Raw genomic sequence first — 15884 nt, forward strand, 5'->3', positions numbered from 1 at the left:
GGGTACAGCATGTCATGACTGTGTAATTGTCATTCAACGTGCGACAGCACTGACAGCGGAAAATTGGCCTGGGCAGGAAGGGGGTGAAAGTGCCCTGCATTGAAGTGATTAAGTTACAACTTGTCAAAGAAGAGTTAAAATAAGCATTTTCTACACAGCCCCTGACTTGACTACTTGAATGCTTGTTCTAGGTCATTAAACCAGAACCTTTATAAAGCAGAGACGTCAACATAATTAGTATTTAGAAAATAAGGTCAGTGAGGGAAGCTCCAATATTTATCTCAGTACAGATTCCTTTAAGACATTTAGATGTACATGAACTGCTTCTCATTTGTAAAGAATAGGGATGACTGAAATTTTGAGTTTTTATTTCCCTGAAATGTAAATGAAAATGGAGAGTTTTTGTAAAAATCATGCCATTTAAACAAAATGAGTTACATGAGAAAGCAAAGTCCTAGCGGTTTTGGTGGTGTTTAAGGTTGAAATTGTCTTTAAATTATTCCTGAGAATTACAATGTCTTCTTTTAGCCATCTTGAATGTGTTCTTCTGCCAAAAAAGAGCCCTTCATTAGCCTTAATATTTTGAATACACAAATTTAATTCAAAATACTTCAAATACACAAAGAAAAAAATAAAATAAAATTAATTACAGTAACTATTGCCAGCAATAAAAACACAGCATCTAAATAAAAAAGTTAATTATTTAAAAAAAAATGCTAATTAAATGAAAATAGGAATTTGACCTTTGGCAGAATTTTACAAAAATTGGTTGTTTGGCATCAAAAATAGTTTTGCCCATATCACTCTACTGTAGTCTTCCCTAATGAAATGTTATTTCTACATCCATCCTTAAACACGCTGAGAAATTTCATCTGTGACAAAAGATAAAATCTAAAATATTATGAAGAAAGTAATGTTTTATAAAATGCATTATGTATTAAGTATCGTACTTTAAACTTGTTTTTAGAGAAACTCTTTCTAAACAGCTGCTTAATGGGGTATCACTTAATAATAAATTGATTGTCTTTTCACAGAGGGTCTATATAACATTTGAAAAGATTGCTTAATGACTGCACACTTAGAAATAACATTGGGTTGAAAGTGCAATCTTGAATTTGGGGTATTTTTTTTCTAAATCACTGCTATTTATAATACCTTTTTTAAATTATTCTTCTCTTTTACAGGCATTTAACTTAAGCTCATATAGAAGCCTAATGGAAGAAATAGTAAAGTACATTTATACTCATGAAAAACAACATAATTACAAATGATCTGTTGTAATATGCAAAGTAGAAAGTTAGAAATCAAAGTTTCAAATTTAAGATAAATAACAACAAGTAGCTGCATAGTAAATAACACATTTGCAGTAAGTGTGTTTTTATCCTTTCAATCTTTAAATCCTTATAAAAGGTTTTGGATGACTAAAAAAACTATGTTAGGGACCAAACAATTAAAAAAACAGTAAGAATATTTAACAAACAATCATGACTATATAACTGAATTATAGTGGAGCCATCAAGTATAGAACTAAGAATCTAAAGATGCTATTTTATTTTTGTTACTTGAGTAACATTAGTCTTTTACAGTAATAATTGACAAAAGCATTCTGCTGTAGTTATTTGTGATTCGTACATAACACATAACAATTTTTGCTCCCTTTTCTTGGATGCCAGAGCAAATACGCTGGCAATTTAAAGTAAACCTTTACCCAGTTAATATTTTATGTAACCAACACACTTTAGTTAGCTAAAGAACCTACACTTACCTTCCCTCATGTTTCCACCACTGCTGGAACTTTCCAATATTCCTCATCAGGTTTTAATTGTTTTTAAACTGTATAGCAATGGCTGTAATAGTGGCTATTGCTGTAACAGGGGTTCATACTTGAGAATGCCTCCTAAAGGAGTGTGACCAACACCAATGATGATATAGATAGATAGATAGATAGATAGATAGATAGATAGATAGATAGATAGATAATTATGTTATTTCCTGTCACATAGCAAAAACAAGAATTGAGAAGAAAGTCCTTCACATGAGGAAATCCTTGGTTGTCACAAGGATCGCCATAACTAGTGTCCCCAATGGAAGATTTCCCTTTCTGGGGACAACTCAAATTTTCGATTTTCTTTCACTTTCTCTTTGCGTAATAACAATAAGCTGTCAGGGCTGGGCTCAGCCTTTCCTTCTCAGAGCTGATCGCTCAGCTGTCGGCTAATTGATTATAACCTTACTCGTCAGTCCTGCCTACTTAAGCCATTCAGCTCAGTGGATCTCTGCTTTTGCCTTAGTCAACATCACAGAGACTATCTCCTGCATTAATGTTAAATGACTTGCTTGGCTGACATCCCTTCTGGCTCCAGATCCTGCTTGCTGTTTTACTACGCTCATCTCTGGCTCCCTGGTGTTTGGCTTGTCTGATTATCTGTTTTAGTAACTGAACTTTGGCTATGTTTTGACTACGTTTGTTCTATTTACCTTTATTATTAAACAAGTGTGATTTAACTGTACTTCTGTCTCGGTCTGATTTCACGGTTTCTGACAGTAGGCAAAGGCCATGGATTCAGAAGATACAGTCAATCCACTTGTTGGTAATATTTTTTCCAGATTGGATGAGCAAGATCACTGCATGGATCAGTTTGCCATGGTGTTACAAACGCACCTGAGTCGCACGGCTCACCTGGAATCTCTCTCTGTGGCTGCTCCAGTACAACTTGTGTTGTAGGCCATCCCTGCTGCTGCACCAGTCTTGAGTATAACCTCTATAAGTGGTATGTCTGGTTCTGCTCTGCTTCCCCAGCAATTTGGGGGTAATCCAATCCAATACAGAGTTTTTCAACCAGGTTGAGATGTACTTTGAGATGCTGTCCCAGGTGTTTCCCACTGACAGAAACAAAGTAAGTTTTGTGATATCTTTGCTTTCTGAGATAGCCTTGGCCTGGGCAAACACTCTATGGGAGATGCAAAAACCTATTGTCTTGAGTTACCCTGAGTTTGTGGCCTCCTTTAAAAGGATATTTGATGTTCCCGCATGCTCCACTTCTGCTGCCAAGTGCCTCATGTTCATCAAACAGAGTACGAGAACAGTTCCCGACTACACCATTGAATTCCATACTCTGGCAGTAGAGGTTGCTCGGAACAATGAGGCCCTCATGGCTGCTTTTTCTCATGGTCTCTTGGATTCCATCAAGGATGAGATTTAACCCTCAGATATACCGACTGAGCTGGAGAAGTTGATCATGTTTGCCATCCTCTTTGACTCCAGAGTCAGAGAAAGAATCTCTTTTAAGGAGCGCTTGTGGAAGCCTCCTGTACATATGCCTCCGAGCTTTGCAGTTCCACCCGTGCCTCCCTCACCTCCCATGCCTCCTAGTACAGAGTCGGTCAGTGAAGATGAACCCATGCACTTGGTCTTCACACGTCACTCTGCGGATGAGAGAACCTTTAGGAGGAGGGAGAGATTGTGCCCTTTGTCATGGCCAGGCAGGTCACTTTTTTAAGTCTTGGCCTACCCGTCCAGGGAACACCCGAACCTTAAGGTCCTGTCATGGACAGACCTTAGGGGGCGTTGTTTCATCCCCAGTTATCCAAAAGAATAAGCCCCTGGTTTCGGTCACCCTTTCTTGGACTGAGTCATCCATCGAGATACAGGCTTTTATTGACTCTGGGGCTGCAGGCCTGTTCATTGATGCTGCCTTTGCATTGAAGCACTTGATTCTGCTGCAGCTGTGTGACAATCCACTTGCCATTGAGGCCCTGACAGGAGACCCCTACAGCCTGCCCATGTGACTCATGAGACGGTTCCATTGTTCATGGCCATAGGAGCGCTTCACCATGAGATAATCCAATTCCAAATTATTTCCTCACCTAAGTTTCTGCTGGTTACTGGTTATCCTTGATTACAAAGGCACAACCCATCTTTTGATTGGCTCAGTGCTGAGGTTGTCTCCTGGTCACCACAATGCAGTGAGACATGCTTCCAGAAGGTAGCCAAGGTCCTGTGCACCTCTTCACTCTCCTCCCTGCCAGAGGAGTACCGTGATTTTAGCAATGCCTTTGACAAAGTTCAAGCCGGTAGTTTGCCTCTACACTGGCCGTATGATTGCACAATTGGCCTTCAACCTGGTGCCATACCTCCTCGTAGCCTGGTTTACCCTTTGTTGGTCTTGGAGGATGAGGCAATGGAGGAGTATGTTGCAGACACACTTTCTCGAGGTTTCATCTGAAAATCCTTGTCCCCTGCCTGTTCTGGTTTCTTCTTCACGAAGAAGAAGAGTGGTGAATTGAGACCTTGTATTGATTATAGGGTTTTCAATCATTTCACAATTAGAATGCCTATCCAATAATGTTGATTACGGAGTTATTTGACCGCCTCAAGGGAGCAACGGTATTCACAAAGCTTGATTTGAGAGGGGCATACAATCTCGTGAGGATTAAAGAGGGCAATGAGTCGAAAACTGCATGTAATACCAGAACAGGCCATTATGAGCAATGCCTTTTAGCCTTTGTAACGCCCTAGCAGTTTTCCAGGAATTCATTAACAATGTCCTCCGAGATTTGTTGCAGTTATGTGTGGTGGTTTATCTCAATGATAGCCTCATATTTTCGATGTCCCTGGAGAGCCACCACACAGATGTCTGTCGTCTGCTTCAGAAACTATGAGAGAACAATCTCTATTGTAAATTGGAGAAGTGCGAGTTCCATCGCGAACAGGTTAAATTCCTGGGTTATGTCATTTCCACTGCTGTTTTTTCGATGGAACTTTCAGCAGTCTTACCGTGGCCCCGACCCATGGAGTTACGTCCTCTGCAATGTTTCCTTGACTTTTCCAACTATTATCGGAAGTTTATTCGTAACTTCTCTGGTCAAGCCCCTGAGTGATATGGCCAGAAGGGATGGTAACACACAGTCTCAGGAGTCAGTTAAGGCCTTAGAGTGTCTCAAGGCTGCCTTTGTTTCTGCTCCTGTGTTGGCACATCCTGATCCTATGTTACCATTTATCCTTGAGGTTGTTGCTTCTGAGACTGGTGTTGGTGCCCTTCTGTCTCAACGTTCTACCTCTGAGAGTGCTATGCATCCTTGTGACTACTTTTCCTAGAAATTGTCACCTACGGAATGCAATTATGAGATTGGTGACAGAGAGCTGTTGGCGATCATTTTAGCCCTGAAAGAATGGAGACATCTCTTCAAAGGTACCACTGTTCCTGGTTCTCATTCTTACTGACCATAAAAATCTTGCATTCTTGGCTAAACACCTCTTTTTAAGAAGGGGCGCAATGGGCTCTTTTCTTGTCAAGTTTCAATTACATTGTCTCTTTCTTACCCGGTACTAAGAATGTAAGGGCTGATGCTATCAATTTTCTTCCACTTCCAAGTTGGAGTCGGTTCCGGTTCCTGTGATTCCTCCTGATCATATTCTGGTACGGTTTCCACCAGTCACTCTGCTCCTTTGGGTGACAAAATTCTTGCTGCTCAGGTCCGTGCTCCTCCTGAGAAATCTTGTGACCACTGATTTGTCCCAAACAGTCTCAGCACTGCCGTGCTCCAGACTTACCATTCTCCCAAGGCTGCTGGCCACCCTGGGAGGAATAAACTCTTTTGGGCCATTTTCCAACAATTCCGTTGCTGATTTAACCACCTTCGTAGCTGCCTGTTCCATGTGTGCTCAAAGTAAGACTCCACAACACCTTCCAGTGGCATCCTACAACCCATACCCAATGGAGAGAGGCCATGGACCCACCTGTCTATGGATTTCATTGTGGAATTACCAAACTCCCAGGGCAACACAATTATTATTGTTATGGTGGTTGAATGGTTCTCAAAGATGTGTCATTATATTCCACTAAAGAAGTTGCCCACTTCTAGGGAACTGGCTTCCATTTTTGTGGAGATCCTTCCCTTTACATGGACTACCTAAGGTGATTGTCTTGGACAGGGGTAGTTAGTTTGTGTCCCAATTCTGGCGAGCCTTTTGTACACAGTTGGGAGTTCAGCTTGCTTTCTCCTCTGTGTATCACCCACAGTCTAATGAGGCCACAGAAAGAGCCAATCAGTCCTTGGAGCAATTCCTAAATTTCTATATTTCTGACGATCACAACAACTGGTCAGACTTACTACCATGGGCAGAGTTTGCTCACAACAGCGCCTTGAATTCTGTTTCCCGATTGTCCATGTTTATGGTGAATTATGGTTTCCAACTTTCCATGTTTGTCCTGCAGAGTATTCCTGCATTAGAGGAGCATTTCCGTGGTCTTCGTTCCACTTGAGCACAAGTCCAGGAGGCTTTGCTAATGATAGGTACAGACTCCATGCTGACTGCAGATGCCTGCCTGCGCCTTCCTACCAGGTTGGGGACAGGGTCTGGCTGTCATCTCGCAACCTCCAACTTTGTGTTCCCTCACTGAAGTTGGCACTTTGGTTTATTGGGCCTTTCTGTATTCTTTGCAGGATTAATCCAGTGGCTTGCACATTAGACCTTCCTTCTAATATGGGTATGTTGGATGTATTTTATGTCTCCTTATTAAAACCTTTGGACTGCAACCACATTACTGCCTTAGCTGCCACGTCCTCACCCTGTACAGGTGGAGAACCATGAGGAGTATGAAGTACAGTCCATTGCTGACTCCCGTAGGTTCCCGTGAGTGCATACAGTACCCAGTGCGTTTGAAGTGGTACGATCCGGAGGAATGCTCTTGGGTCTCATCCTAGGACCTACATGCCCCTGTCCTCCTCCGTGATTTCCATAGATGTTTTCCCCTCAAGCCTGGTGGTCCTCCAAGGGGAGGGGTCATTGAGGGTACTGTCAGGGCTGGGCTCAGCCCTTCCTCCTCAGGGCTGGCTGCTCACTGTCAGCTAATTGGCAGCCCCTATCTATCCACAGTGATTCACCTGTTGATGATATCCTGCTCGTCGGTTCTGCCTACTTAAGCCATTCGGCCCAGTGGATCTCTGCCTTTACCTTAGCCAACATCACAGAGACTATCTCCTGCATTCCTGTTAAAAGACTTGCTTGGCTGACATCCCTTCTGGCTCCAGATCCTGCTTGCATTTACTACGCTATGGATCCCTGACGTTTGGCTTGTCTGACTATCCGTTATGGTTACTGAACTCTGGCTATATTCACTTTTAATATTAAACAAGTGTGATTTAACTGTACTTCTGTCTCAGTCTGATTTCATGGTTTCTGACATAAGCATAACAAATAGAGTGGATAAAGCTCCCCAATGGGGCACAGACAGCAATAGCAACGTTATAGTGTTCTAATCATAATCCCCCTCCATTCTATGAATAAATAAATAAATAAATAAATGTTGCCATTAGTTATACTTTAAAGTGTCATTAAACCCAGACCATAAAAAAACTTTAATTACATGCTATATAACAGAGCAAACTCACAAAGCTAATGTATTTGTTTTGTGTGGAGTGATCCTGCCCTCAGCTGTCCCTCCCATCTTCTCTCCAAGTTGAGATTGTGTAGACCAGCTGGTGTCTCCTGCAGAGCATGCTAGATTTCAGCCCCCCATAAGCTCTTTTTTTCCTCCTTTTTCTTATCTGTGCAGCCCACAGTCACACATACGAGTCACACATGTAGGCATATATTCATTGGTAAAAGACACTCCGATCTCTATGAATTTGTCATTGAAATGGATGTTCCTGTTGGGGGGATTGTTCCTCATTCTCTGGGTTGTTATGTAGCCAAGAAGTAAAAGGAAATCTCGTTAAAGGGAGCACAGTCAGCCATGCAAACCTCATAGGGAATGTATCCCAATATTGTTCATGGATTTTCAGTGAAGACTGACAGTTAAGTGCAATAATTAATAGTTTCCATGTAGTGTTTACCTTGTAGTATGTTTGTGGTACATGTAGGTAAGTATTTTGTGTACCTGGCCTTTTCACACACAGATCATCTCTGCAAATCTTAACATTTCATGGAAAACAGTCCACAAGGTTTCATCTCTTATTTATTTTGGAGATGAAGAGATTTTTAGTGACTTTTTGTGATGCCTCTATGGCATACAGTAAGGAATTGAATCTCACTTTGAAAAGTAACTGCTCAATCTGGCAGCTTCAAACCTTTATTGCTTATAATGTTAAAATTCCAGGAATAGTAAATACTCCTCCAGTCAAGCTTTCACCCTGTTCAGTAACTGAAACACATCCATACAGAATCTAATGACTCTGTAAATCCTTGGCCTCTACAAAATTCTCTCTCTACCATTTTTTTTGTGGAATGAGGCTTACAGTGTTGGTTGCTTCTCCATTTATTTATATAGTTCTAATAAAAGTCACTTTTTATATAAAGTTGCCAGACTGCTAAAAAAAGTAACATATCTCATAAATCCTTTCATAAATATTTATGCTTTATAAACTTTAAAATGGTGAACAAAATGTTGCCAATTGCAAGCAAGCAATATCTGCTGAGAGCATTCAGAATAACAAAGGTCAGAACATAAAAATGTTTACCTGTAATACAAGCTGAAGACACTTCATGCTTGTATTAACATTTCATGCTTATTTTTCCAGAAAAATAAAATATCATGGATGAGTAATCTAAGTCCGCCTGAACCTGGATTTACACTAGATTGGGCTGATCTACATAAATCCCCAAAAATTGCCATTCAGACTCCAAGTAAACCTTCAGGGTTCATTTACTCCACCCCCCATGCTAAAATGGATGTGGGCTGGTGTCAGTATGGCAGTCAGTGTTGCAGCAAGGGCTGTTACAACACAAAGCATTGTTTACCTTTTTTATCTTTATTGTAATGACACAAATACAGTTGGGTGAACAGTTCAGCCAAGCAAAATTTCAGAACAAACATCGCATGTTCGCCAGTTTGGCGAACACCTTAATTTGCAGGGCATTCGGCGGGTGTTTGCTTGCGCACTGCACGGTGCATTCTAAGCCCTGATCGGGCAAAGCTTTCTCCAATCAGGGTGCATGGAATAGATGATTGTTAAGGAGTGATTCTGGGAAGCCAACCACCGTGTCCCTAACAACTGATAAGTCATCAGCTGTCAATGGGCTTCCCCACTGACAGATGAATAAAAATAAAACATAGCCAGCAATATAAAAGTGGAAAAAATTACGTCAGGTCCCCCAAAATCCATACCAGACCCTTATCCAAGCATGCAGCCTGGCAGTCCAGGAAAGGGGAACCATATCTGGCCACATGCTCTCAACATGGGGGGTGTGGATGCTTTGGGACATAGGGGGCTCAACCCCCACCCCAAAGCACCTTACCCCCATGTTGAGGGGGTACATTGTACCAGACAAGTGTAAAAATAAATAAAAACAAGAGTCAGCTTTTGACAATTCCTTTATTAGAAGTAAAAAAAAGATAGTGTCTCCCTATGTAAATCCATCATCAATCACGCTGCCACTGCCACCACTGGACCCAAAAAATAAACAAAAACACTCCACCATCAACTAAGGTATTGTCAAAAACTGCCTCCTGTTTTTATTTATTTTTACACTTTTTTGGTGAATAGGTAGGGGTACTATGTGAACATGAGGACATGTGGCCTGGTATAGTTTAGAAGAGGTTGCTTGTCCCTCCCCCCTTTCCTGACCTTCCGGGCTGCATGTACAGACAAGGGTCTGGTATGGATTTTGGGGGGTACTCCATGATGTTTTTCTTTTAACTTTGATTTGGGGTTCCCCTTAAAATCAATACCAGACTTGGAGGGCCTGGTGTGGATCAGTGGAGCACACCTTTTTAAAAAAAAAATCATTTTTTCTATTTCCGGCAATGGTATTGTATTGCCGGTAATTGTGATTTGACTCTTTTTTTTCTTTCGAAATTTCAGTTTTGCTGCAGTAGGTTCTATCCATGGTACAGATGTGCCACTTTACAGGCAGACCCCCCAGGCACTTTATTTAAAGGACTTCTTAATTTTTATTATTGCACTTTAGGCATCATTAAAATCCCTTCTCCTGTAAAAACTATCTTTTTTTTAAAAAATTCTGCATTGATACATGTCCCCCCAGGGCAGTACCCTGGCCCCTATACTCATTTTATGCCCAATAACTTGCATAACCACCTTCAAAATGGGGGCTTTTGATTTTTCACATTAGGGATCATTACTGTAGACTTTAATAGGGATCTGGTCAAAACTTTTTCCATGTTTGAAAGTTCTGGTATGAACCGAACATGGGGGTTTTCTGCCCATCTCTAATCACAAATGACAATTCATTCATTTATACTACAGTCGATCTTCAGTGTAATGGCCGAAGGCGGCATGAAGTGAGGTGCAAAAAAAAAACAGTTTGTCTGCATTAAAGAGGAAGTAAAGGCTAAAAAAAACTTTAAAAAAAAACACACCCTGTAAGGCAAAGGCATAATGAGCTAGTATGCATAGCATACTAGCTCATTATGAATAACTTACCTGACAACGAAGCCCCCGAAGCGGTCCTCCTTCTTCATGTCCGCCGCTGCCATGGATCCCGGCGTGACTTCCGGGTCTCGCTGCTCCGGCGCTGTGATTCGCCGGAGCAGCAATCTGCGGCCTGCCCAGTGTGCCTGCGCGTCGCTGTCTACGGTGCATGCGCCGTAGACAGCGGTGGCTGTCTTCAGGTAAATATCTCCTAAACCGTATAGGTTTAGGAGATATTTCTTGGACCTACAGGTAAGCCTTAATCTAGGCTTACCTGTAGGTCAAAGATGGTTGTAAGGGTTTACAACCACTTTAAAACACAATATACTGGAACCCAACTCAATGTAGCATTGTGGAGTGAATAGAGCACATATAAAACAATTGTTTGCTATATGCCCCATGCTGAACCTGTGTTGAACTACACAGATAAATGCAGCTGTACTGGTGTGGTGTGAATTAGGAATGAGTCGAACCTACCGTGGTTCGGTTTGAGGGAGGTTTACAAGAAAAGCTCAAGTCCCCCCTCCTAAACCAAACCAGTCCACATGCGCTCAACAAGAAGAGGTCCCCCATTAATGAGGATAGGGGCCTCTTCCTCGCAACCTTTGCTTGACAGTTGTGGGGTTTGCAAGTGGGGTTATCAGAATCATGAAGCCCCCTGTGAACACCCCCCAAAACACATTTTTTTTAAAGTCATTAAATACACTCTGGTAACTCCTTTATTTAAAAAAGGCCCACAATGATGCTGACACATCAGGTCACCTTAAAGACACACACTGAACAATAGATCCCTTAAGAATAGATGAATTGTAAGCAAAGGGTTGGGGATGGTGGATTATGTCATTGATCAAATATGGTCATTGCTATATTTGGTTAGTGAGGTCAGCCATCATCCCCACCCTTATGTTTACAGGATATGTCACTGGTTCCTATAAAGACTTGGCTACCCACCGTGGAAATAAGGTGCAAAATGCTGGGGTTGTATTACAGACTTGCTAAGTAAAATGTCAGTGGAACAAATCTGCTTATATTTGCAGTTAATTTTGAATGGCATTTTATACTTGACTATCGCTAAATCCTGCATGTTTAGGTTTTTACCTGATGGCTACAGTCTTTCCCACTTAATTTCAAACCCTGGACCAACCTTTTATCCTTCCTTCCTCAATGCAGCAGAAATGTCCTCTTGTACAGTATAATTTTTGGATTTATTTTCACCTAAAATATTTTCAGCTAACCTCCCACTAATTACTGCACACTTAACAATTCTTAATTTTTTTACTGACCTTTATCAAGCTCTTTATTTGTTTTCTCAAGAAGCAGTCACTTGTAATGTTCTCAGGATATATTTAAATTTATCACGTACGAGTAACCAAAGATAATCATTGCATTGGAGGATACTATTATCTATTTCTTAATATCATATATTACCTGAGCATCAGGAATGCTAATGCATCTTTAACCTGACAATTTAAAGAGGAACTCTAGTGTGAATAACAATATTTCTCTAAGGTGTAATGACAGTGAGGGCAAGATGTCTACAGTAATATAACCTACTAATAGTGTCTGCACTTTTCAAACTGGGGGATTTGTACACAAATGTTATGATCATCCTAACTGTATGATCACATAATCATGTTCTCCGTGTCTGTGCTGTTTTATGATCAGTGAGAATTAGCAGGAGCCATACTGTGTCTGTGTCTACCTCCACAACTGCGTTGTTATGAGTGATGCATAAAGCAAGGGAGGAAGAGCTTCTAGTAATATTAAGCACATACTCCTTTTTTCTTGCTTAAGACCTCCTAGAACAGTGATGGCGAACCTTGGCACCCCAGATGTTTTGGAACTACATTTCCCATGATGCTCATGCACTCTGCAGTGTAGTGGAGCATCATGGGAAATGTAGTTCCAAAACATCTGGGGGGCCAAGGTTCGCCATCACTGTCCTAGAAGAATATAAAAGGGGAAAAGTTGGAGTAAGTATTGAATAGGTTAAAATAAGGCTTATCAAAATGATGACTATGTTCCAATAAACAGGCTGTATGCCTACTTTTATTTTCTTCACTCGTTTACAAGTTCCAGTATTTTTTTAGCTCTTGGATGTGTAGATGTTTTTCAATCAGCATATTGCACAGTGTTTTCAGAACAATGCTTTTGCCATCAAACTGTGAATTCCTAACTAACTTAAATCATATCTACTGGAGCATCTTGTCATCAGACTATATTAAAGTCAGAACTTTATCCTTAGTGATAAGCAGTCCACCAGCTAGTGCACATTAATCATATTGCTGTGTATCATCAGCGTTCCAATAGGCAGAGCTAATAAGCCAACATTTAAACTGAGACTAGTGAGACCAATTAGCAGCCATCGAGAGATGTCCCTCATACTTAACTTAGACACCACACTCTGTCCCTAATGATTTCCTAATGCAGTTTTTGGGGCAATCATTCATTTTCAGGGACATGTTCTGTGCCAGTTTGTACTTTTATAAAATGCTGACAGTTTCCATTTCACTGTCTGCGCAGTATTGCATTTCATTATTACTGGTCTTCTGTACTATGAGTTAAATGTACTACCAGTTAAACTTAGACAATTGTATTTCCCACTGGGATGAGGGGTAGAGTTTCACACATTTAGAGATTTGATGAGCGATCCATCCTTAAGATGTCATTTGGTGTATCCTCAATTGTATGTCTCTTATTTCCCATGAGTACACCAAACCGGAATGTATTTTCTTTACCTGATTTTACTCATTTGACCCATTTTTATGTGCTCCTGAGATATTTATACTTTTTGTGCTTTTGTGTTTAACAGTTGCATTTTAAAAAGAAATACATTTGAGATACAATTGAACATAACTAAAAAGTATGGTTTAATAATGCAGTTTTATGGAATGTCAGGCTATGGTTTAAAGCTGACTGTATATTCAAGAATTATCACACGTAAATCTGATATCCATGTTCTATGCCACTTTGTTTGGATCAATCTGGTCCAAGCGATTTTTTTTCTTCACTAAGTGCTGCAGTGTCTTTAAGCACTGTATGTACAGCATGTAACTTCAGCTACATACAGTACACAGTGTTGGGTTTCTGGTTGGCATTAAGCCATTCATAGTCAGTTTTCTATTCTGTGAATGAATGTAAAGCTTCCTCGGATTGGCTGAGTGGGAGGGGTGGGCTTATGAAGTCATGCTCTCAGACTCGACCAATCAGAAGAAGCTTTGTATTCTTTCACAGAATACAAACCTACCTATGAATGGCTGAGCCAGACTTTCTTTTGTTCCTGGTGTGAGGCAGGAAGTCTCAATCTTACAGCCAGAATCCATCACTGTGTAATGTAACTTAAGTTATATACAGTTCATTCAGTGCTTAGAGACACTGCAGCACTTAGTGAAGCAAATAATTTGTTTGGACCAGCTGGGTCCAAACAAACTATTCAAAGTGACATAAAACATGGATATCAGCTTTAACCCAACAATGGAGTGTATTTTCTTTACCTGGTTTGGCCCATATGACCCGTTTGTATATGGGGTTTTTAAACTTGTGTTTTTTCTTTCTAACATCTGAATTTGTGTTTACAAAACATGATAACAGTTCCATATATTTAAGTTTACCCAACTAATTAAATTCAAAATACTGACAACTACTTACAAAGCCATCCACAACGTAGCCCCCGGCTACATCACTAGCCTAGTCTGAAAATACCAACTTAATTGTTCACTTCATTCCTCTCAAGACCTCCTGCTCTCTAGCTCCCTTGTCACTAGTGATGGACGAACTTCCGACGGGACGTTTCGCGAAAGCGAAATGCGAACGGACCCAAAACGTTCGCGAAACCGAACGTTCGCCGCGGGCCCCATTGACTTCAATGGGAGGCGAACTTTGCAAACCTTCATGTCGAATTTGCGGCCACGTGGTAATTATTAGGGGGTAAAACGTAGTCCCACCATCTGGACAATGACATAATACATGTATGAGGTGAATTTGGGATCGATAACTACAAGCATTTTTATTTTATTTGGGAAATTGTTCTAACAATTCAGGACTATGGAGCTAATGAAGGCAATGGAGGAGAGGGAAGGTCAGGGACCAGGGTAGGCAAAGAAGAGGGTGCAGGAGATGATCACCAGCAGCGTGACATACCGGAATGACACATGCACCGTGATAGAGGCATCTGACAGCAGCACCGTAATACAGAGCACTGACAGCAGCACCGTGACATACAGCGCTGACAGCAGCACCGTGACATACAGCGCTGACAGCAGCACCGTGACATACAGCGCTGACAGCAGCACCGTGACATACAGCGCTGACAGCAGCACCGTGACATACAGCGCTGACAGCAGCACCGTGACATACAGCGCTGACAGCAGCACCGTGACATACAGCGCTGACAGCAGCACCGTGACATACAGCGCTGACAGCAGCACCGTGACATACAGCGCTGACAGCAGCACCGTGACATACAGCACTGACAGCAGCACCGTAAGCAGCCCCAGGAGGAAGTCAGCACAGCACAGGGATGGTGTGATCCCCTCATAATAAGAACCCCCAGGAGGAAGTCAGCACAGCACAGGGATAGTGTGATCCCTTCATAATAAGAACCCCCAGGAGGAAGTCAGCACAGCACAGGGATATCATAAGCAGCCCCAGTAGAAATATGACACCGCTCAACCTCTTCAAAGAGGAGGGTAGGGGCATATAGTACGGTGTGCTTTTTTGGGTCAAGGAAGTGAGCCAAATGAATTAAGAAGGTCTGTGTGCTTGATTAAAAAAATAGTTTATAGACATATACATGGTCTACTGGTCACATGTGTTGAATTCCTCCGAGATCCATGCCTCATTCATTTTTAGAAATGTGAGGTAGTTAACACTGTCGTGAGCTAGGCGAGTACGCTTATCGGTCACAATCCCCCCTGCTGCGCTGAACGTCCTTTCGGACAGGACACTGGATGAGGGGCAAGCCAACAGTTCGATTGCAAATTGGGCAAGCTCTGGCCAGAGGTCAAGCCTGCCCACCCAGTAGTCTAGGGGTTCATCACTCCTCAGAGCGTCCACATCGGCCGTTAACCCAATGTAGTCGGACACCTGACGGTCTAGGCGTTCCCTGATGCTGGATCCGGATGACACCTGTCGATGGGTCGGCTGAAAGAATGACCTCATATCCGAAGTCACCAACACATCTTCAAACCGGCCTCTTCTTGCAGGCGCTGTTGGATTGGTACCCGCAAATCCTTCTCTGGGAGTGGGAATTGCTCCTCTGCCAGCGCACGCAAAAGCAGAATGCAGCATTTCTCGAAGCAAGGCCTGGAAGTGCTGCATTCTGACAGCCCTCTGCGACGGCGGTAACATTTCCGCCATTTTGTGTTTGTACCGGGGGTCTAAGTACGTTGCCACCCAGTACTGGTCCTTGACCCTCATGCTTTTTATACGGGGGTCCCTATTAAAACACTGGAGCATGAAGGCCCCCATTTGCACTAAAGTGGAAGCGGTGTGGTGGCCTGGCTCCTGCT

Source organism: Lithobates pipiens, unplaced genomic scaffold, assembly GCF_037356315.1.
Source record: "Lithobates pipiens isolate NorthernLeopardFrog02 unplaced genomic scaffold, aLitPip1_a1.2 Scaffold_16, whole genome shotgun sequence".
Lineage (NCBI taxonomy): Eukaryota > Metazoa > Chordata > Amphibia > Anura > Ranidae > Lithobates > Lithobates pipiens.